The sequence below is a fragment of the Symsagittifera roscoffensis genome, chromosome 7, assembly GCF_963678635.1.
Source record: "Symsagittifera roscoffensis chromosome 7, txSymRosc1.1, whole genome shotgun sequence".
Lineage (NCBI taxonomy): Eukaryota > Metazoa > Xenacoelomorpha > Acoela > Convolutidae > Symsagittifera > Symsagittifera roscoffensis.
The window spans coordinates 23,953,936-23,961,609 of record NC_087068.1 but is presented as its reverse complement, the minus strand read 5'-3'; positions in this window follow the sequence as shown (position 1 = coordinate 23,961,609).

Here is a 7,674-nt window from a genome sequence, read left to right as displayed (position 1 = left end):
GCAATCGTGAAAATAAAATTGCAGGGCTTAACTTATGATTAATTTATGAGAAATTTCACAACAAATGAGCCTTATCAAAATAAAAGAATGCTCTGGAATCCAGAGCATTGGTATGTCTGGACCCCACAAATGGTACTTTAATTACAATAGCTATTTCTACATTTGAATATTAGTTGTTATTTTGATCAACTCTAAATAAATCTCAAAAACGATAACTATACTGACATTCCAGAGCATTACTTTATTTTGATATGGCTCACTATTTGTGACTTATTTTTCAAAATATAGTTCAATCGAAGGTACACTGATTGTAGAAATACTTCTTCTTCTGAACTGTCATTGGACAGTGTTCACGTGCTACCTGAGACACCACATAATTGTCCTTTTGTAAATCCACAGTTTTGGTCTCTTTTCCATTTTTCTGGCAGAAAGAAGCGGTGTAATGGAAGAAACTGCAGTTGTTGTCCACTTTTTGCCCCATCTCTTTGCACAAACCGTCGGCAGCTGTGAAAACAACGGGAGACTGTACTGTATTATACTGCCAAAAATTAACCTTGTTGTTATTTTCTCAAACCCGGGTTGACCATTCTACAAAATTCCTACATTTTAGAACTTCTTTTTAGTTTTCAAGGTTATTTGCGCCATCTTGTAATTTTCTTATGGGAAAAGTTCTAATTCACGCACCAAATTTTCCCCAAAAAACAACGCAAAATTAAGTTTTTTTTTACAGAACAGTCATTTTAGTTTTTCAAGCCGAATACTTGCTTTGACTTATCGGCATTTTTTTTACTATACTTGTCTTTTCGGAAAGCTTAGGCAAAAAAAACTTGAGAATCCAAGATTCGGTAGCTGAAAAACTGCTAACAGTTGCTAACTTGGTTTATAAACCAATACAACTGAACCAACCCAGGTCGACCAAAAATGGTAGAAAGCTATACAAATATCAGCAACCCAAGAAAAAATAAAATTTTCGAAATTATTTTGGGCGAACATTCGCAGAACTGAAAAAAGGCTCTTTAAGAAAACGAAAACACTTTATGAGGAAGGGGAGTCAGAAAAACAAAAAACATGGTCAAGGGTCAAGCATCGATTATGCACAACAGTAAAAACGGCAAACAAATTTCAGAAACCTTTTCATGTAGAAGCAGAAGCGGGGCTCAAAAACTTTGAAAGGGGAGCGTAGAAAAAAGTTACATAATTACATTATTGTTTTTATTGCACTCGAGGTGCAAAACTTATCAACAAGAAATCATCAAAATATAAATTAAAGATCGCGAAGTTTTCTCTAGTTTTCAGTGTTCGATAGCAGAGTTTGCCTTCAACTGAAGTTTGCCTTCAAAACAGCAAAAAAAACATCACGATCTGTTTAAGAGTCTGAGCTACGTGCATCAACTCTTAATAGCATAAGGGGAAATGATGAAAAATGATAGGAGCAGTTTTTTGTGTTGGAAAAAAGTAATGAACGCAATGAATTTGAACAAAAAACTAACTTGTTTTCAGAACAAATTTTTATTTTTGAATTTCGAAAGAACTAGATGACCTTAAAATTTTTTTGAGTTGTAGAATTTGTTGAAATTAAACCAACTCGAGAAAAATTAATGAATGGAAAAAGTTTTTATTTCGCTGCAAAATCTGATAAATAATTTCCATTTTCGAACTTAGAAGTCGATCACTTTTTCCGTGACATTTACATTTTTGATGTTCGATAGGGGAGTTTGCTTTGCTTTTAACAAACGAAATGAAGTGAACTAAAAATACCAAAATCAAACCGTGAAAATCAAAATTGAGCGTGAACAAGTTATAAGACTTTTCCTGAAAAAAAAAAACAATTAAAAAATCGCCAAGACTTATATAAGAGTACTCACTACGTTCATTACTCTTAATCAGTACGGGTCAAAATACGGGTCACTTTTATTCGAATGATGTTTTAACCGCGCTAGAAAAAAAACAGACCTTATCTCAAGTCATCTCAATTCTACTCTTTCGTTCATTAGAATTAGTATATGAGTCTAAATCATCTGATATCACAAGTTCATTGTAACTTAAAACCAATTTTCTGTAAATCCAAGCATGTTTTAAATTAAGTGCTTAAATCCTTCTACTCTTGTAGATTTTTGGCGCGAGTTAGTAGAGAGTTTTCAGGTATATCATTAATGGGGGAATTCGACACGTCTGTCTCCTTTTGGAACATTTTTATAGCATAAATTTTCAATAAATCAATCTTCAGCGCGGTCAAAATACAATTCAGATGCTGTAAATATAAGCTTGGGAGCAATAAAAAATTATTTTTCGGGAGAATTGGTGTAAAAAGTGCATTTTTTGCATTTCTTGATAAAATAATTTTTTAAGAAGCTCGAAGAATCAATTTTGGTACGTTTTTTGAAAAGGCTGGTGGAACAGAACATTTGACAAAATTTGATTCTTGAATAAACGACTTGAATAAAAAAATCAACAACATTTTCCGAATGCCCTCAATTTTCATGAAGAACATGAAAACTTACCAATAATTTTAACATCACAGCAGTTGAAGTTTTCGCTTGACTTTTCCAGCAAACTTTCGCTCACTAGACAGTGATCTCGACAGAACCCTCTCACGTTCCGGAAAAACTGCTGCAGCAACGATCCATAACGAGACGCTTTGTACCCAACAAACATCCTCTCGATCGCGTATTTCAGAAACGGGTGACCAATTTTAAAACCCATAAATGAGCTCATGAATTGGTAGAATTTCTTTTTAGTTATAGGAACTCGAGCTATGAACGAGTGTTTGCCGAATAGTTCGGGTTGATTTCTTCTGAAAATTGCATCGGTGTCTGAATAGATACCGCCATAACTGCAAACATCGGGCCAATTTTTTCATTCCCTGGTTTATCTAAAGGCCCGGTTGAACCTTAATTTGGAGTCAGCTTTTTCTTATATATCGTTTAAATTGCCAATACTATTGATTTAATTACGGAAAGTCGGCGTTTGACGAGCGTTGTACCCTCAAATAATCGCAAATCTATCACAAACGCTTGTTCAGACTACCCACAAATGCATATCGTCTATGGATATTCTTTTTTAAAAAACGACAAGTCGGTTGTACTATCGATTTATGCAGACTTTGAGGTATTTAATTCATCATCTGATTTTGTACCAAAGAGACTTATTACTTAATTTAGCTTTTAGTTTCATTTATTTCGAATTATGTCACCAAAAATAGCCAGTCGGACTGAAAAGTTTCTCTTTTTTGTATCATCACAAGTTTGATAAAAACAAAAACTCAGATTTTTTTTCAGATTTGGTTTCTAGATTATCGAATTGCTAGTGTTTGACGGATATTTTTGTGTCAAATTAAAATTTTTGATTATAGCTACGATTCTCGAAAAAGATGACTAAGATTTTTTTAATCAACATGGTTTTTTCTCCAGTTAATCAACATGGTTTTTTCAGAGAAATTCTTATATCATATCTGAAAGATAATTGATGCTCTGAGTCAAAATTTGATAAGATATTTTGCGTGCAATTATTTTCCGTAAAGTTGACAAATTGGCCAATTAGAGACATGGGGTGACCTCCATACATTGAAATTGTTGGTTATACAATTTCATACATTTCTTCTATGAGAAAATGGTAGTCATACAATTCTTCTGATGCGAGAACTCTAGTCATACTCAAATATGAGAATTGTATGACTAGCATTCTTCCGCAATGAATTTGTTGATTATCGATGGTTTACGCACGATCTTGCTTTCTAATAACGCCCATGCGCCAAATAAATACAAGCAAGAAATCGTTTCAAATTAATTTAGGCGGGCTGAATTTCATTGTTCCGCCTTTCGATACGAAAGTAACGAAATATTTGTGCTCGGGGTGGTTTTTTTTTCTTCAGACAAATGTCGACTTTTTAACTAGCCATTTTTGACGGAATTTTTTATAACATTCGAAAGTTATTGTTGTCCTGAGCTCAAATTTGAAAAGATATTTCACCTGTGATTATTTTTCGTAAAGTTATGGGAGTTTAAGGATTGCCCTTTAGGCCAATTTGGGACAATTAACGCGCGATATAATTCGCTCTATTAACGCGTAAGCGGAGATTTAATCCGTCATAGAAATCGTTCCAAATTGGTTGAAGGAAGCTTATTTGCCATAAATGATTTGTTACAAGGAACGAAATCTATCTTTTTGTGTTTTATATGGCGTGTGGGGTGATGATTTTTCATAAAAAATTTCCAATTTAAAAAAAACGTCATTTTTTTTATTTCATTTAATTTTTTTATGTTATTACTGCTCCATAAACCTTAAAAGGCAGCCGGAACATTCAGGACTTTGCACTGATACGAGCATTCTTGTTGTTCCGATTTTCCAAACTTCAAAAAATTAAAAAAGAATGTTTCAAAATACATATTTTTCTGTTCAAGTTACTACAATCAACTATTTTAATTTGAGGAAATTGGTTTGCCATCAACATTCAAGAACGATTGTATTTGCTACTGTTTTTCTAAGACAATCTAATTTTGAACAAGAATGCTCGTATCAGGACGAACTCCTGAATGTTCAGAAGGTCTTTTAAGGTTTTATAGAGCAGTAATAACATTAAGAAATTAAATGTATTAAAATAAAATGAATTTTTTTTTTCTAAACTTTGATATTTTTTATTCAAATCATCTCCCCACACGCCATATAAGGTACAACAGGATAAACTTCGCTCCTTGTAACAAATCAATTATGGCAATTAAGCTTCTTTCAACCAATTTTGAACAATTTTAAGTCGGAATAACTCTCCGCTTACGCGTTAATAGCAGGAAATAAAATAGCGCTCCTTCGTTGTTGCATTGTGTAGGTCGAAACCTGGTATTTTATGTTATACTTAACGTTGGCTTTCTGTGCCTAGACATAGAAACAATTAACTCCGTGTTTTTGCGTCAGCTTCGTCCCACGGAAAAGAGTTTTTTTGTACGCCTTTCTCTCTTGCCTTCAGGACTCTGTTTTCCCAGCCAACTCGTTTTTCTTGATTTCGTACTTCTCGGTTTTTCTTTTGAGCTTCTGTTTCGGCGGATATTTCGATTTCGTATATGAATTCTGATGGTTCTACTAATTGAGGTTTTATTCGCAATAGATTTGTGACCTCTATTGCTAATATTCTGGCCTTTTTTATAACTCGAATAAAAACAGGAAACAGAATCGGCTTAATTCAAGAGAATCAATAAACGGCGAATTTTAGTAATTTATATTGCACGGAATTAGCAACAACATTACACGTATCACGTTAAAAAGAGGGCTTGTTCATGCGCTGATTTGTGTGATTTATGTGTTTTTTCAAAAGAGTGCATACTTAGTTCACGCAGTTTAATTAACAGAAACTCAATTGCAAACCAATTTTGAACCAAATAAAATATTAGCATTTTATGTTCTGTCAGGTTAGGCTCAAATAGGATTCTCAAAAGAAACGACTTAGGTGAGAATCGAACCCACGCCGAATTCCCCGGACGCACTATGTATACGCTGAGCTATATAGCTGGTATTGCTAAGCAACTATACTGGCTTTATACTATACTTTCAACTTTAATGCAGTGTAGCAGTAACATCCTCCACCCCCGAAGGAGCGGGAACCGGAACGAGCTTAACGAGCGGCCGAGTGTAGTTTCCGGAAACGGTCCTTAGAGTTGCGGAGCGGGCGGTGTTGTCTTTGCCGTAGTTTAGAGACATTATGCGTGCTAGTGGGTAGTGGCCCCTAGGACTAGTGGATTCAAGTAACCACACCATGTCTCCCGTTTTCAAACAATATTCGGGAGGATCATGTCAATTAACTCTTTTATTGAGTGTAGGGACGTACTCACTTAACCATCGCTGCCAAATTGCGTTTGCGTACGACTGCGCACGGGCATAGCGTTTAGAGTGAGAATAGTTTTCACTCGACCTTAGAGACGGAAACGTTAGGCTGTGCTGAGCTAAGAGGAAATGATTCGGCGTCAAAGCTTCAAGACTATCTGGATCGTCAGATACGGGAGTGAGTGGACGGGCGTTTAGTGAACCTTCAACTAGGCACATGGTTGTATTCAAAATCTTGTCAGTCATTTTTCTTGACTCTAAGATTGCATAAAACACGCGCTTACAACTGCGCACTATTTGCTCCCATGCTCCACCTTGATCTGGTGCACTTGGCGGATTATACTTCCACTTAATGCTTTTGTGTACGAGCGACAGTGGAGCTTCTGCGTTCCGATTTTTGATGCACAGAAGAAGCTGTTTTTTGGCTCCTACAAAGTTTGTTCCGTTGTCCGACCAAATTATTGAGAGTGTTCCTCGCCTAGAAATAAAGCGCTCGATAGCCATCACACTTGAACATGTGTCCATGGATGGAACCAACTCAATATGAATTGCGCGAGTCGTTAAGCAAGTAAATAGAAAACCCCAGCGTTTCTCGAAATGGTCCAAAATAATTGACGCAGCAGTTCGAGAACGGTGGCTGGCGGTAACCTAGACGCTCCGCGGGAAGGTCAGACATCATTGGAGTAACGATTTTTGCTTTTCGCTTTCTACAGCACACGCAATGTGTTTCAATAGCTCTTAGTGCAGATCTTAAGCGTAGTACAACAAATTGCTGATGAATGACGGAACGAAGGCAGTCGACGGACTGATGTTCGTGCTTAGTGTGATAAAAACGGAGAAACAATCGGATTAGGCGATGGCGGCTATCCAAAACTATTGGATAGCGAGATTCGAATGCGGTTGCGGAGAGACGTTGGATACGGCCGGTAGATCTAAATAAACCGTTTGGTCCCATAAAAGGCAATTACGATGATATACGGCTCGATGTTTTCACATTTTTTCCAGCTGTTAATTGTTTACTTTCAGCTGGGAATAACTCTAACAGCGAAAGTTGCAAAAGCTTTTCCTCTGCAACTACCAGTTCTGCTGGATCAATTATGGCCTTTTCTGGCGATCGGAAATATCTATGCTTAGGTGAGAGTCTCAACATATATGCGACCAGTCGCTTTATCTTGGAGAATGAGCTATACTTTTCTCGAGCGAAGGCAAAGTCAGTCGAAACTGCAGTGCACGGAAAATTTGAAGAGACCTCTAAACCCTCATTCAAATTGTAGACCGGACCATCCAGGCAAATTTTCTCAGTAACTTCCCTATTTGGATTAAAAGGCTAATCCGAAGTTTTCAAAAAGGTAGGGCTGTTTACCCAACTGCTTTGTTTGAGGGAGTCAGCGGTAATACCTCTAGTTCGGGTGTCAAAACATGGAACCATTGGTCAATTGATGTTGACTCCAGAATCTCGGCTACTCGGTTAGCTACAAACACGGGCTGTTTGCTTGTCGAGTTCAACCACTGAAGGACTGTTGTGCTGTCAGTCCACATGAACACTTTGGAAATACTCAGTGTCAGAGCTTTCTCGATATCATCCTTCAGGCGACTAGCAAGAAGCGCAGCCTAAAGTTCCAACTTCGGAATTGAAAGCATCTTCATCGGGCTACTCGTGCTTTACCGAAGACAAACGCTAGTTGACATTTAGAATCGGCGTTGTTCTGAGCTCGAAGGAATGCTACAGAACAGAAAACGTCCAATGAGCTATCACCGAAGATGTGCAGCTCAACCTCATCTACTGGGAAGTCAAAATAGCAACGAGGTATTTTGAGCTGATTTTAATCTGGCAAGCAAGAGTGCCATTCAGTTAATCTGCGG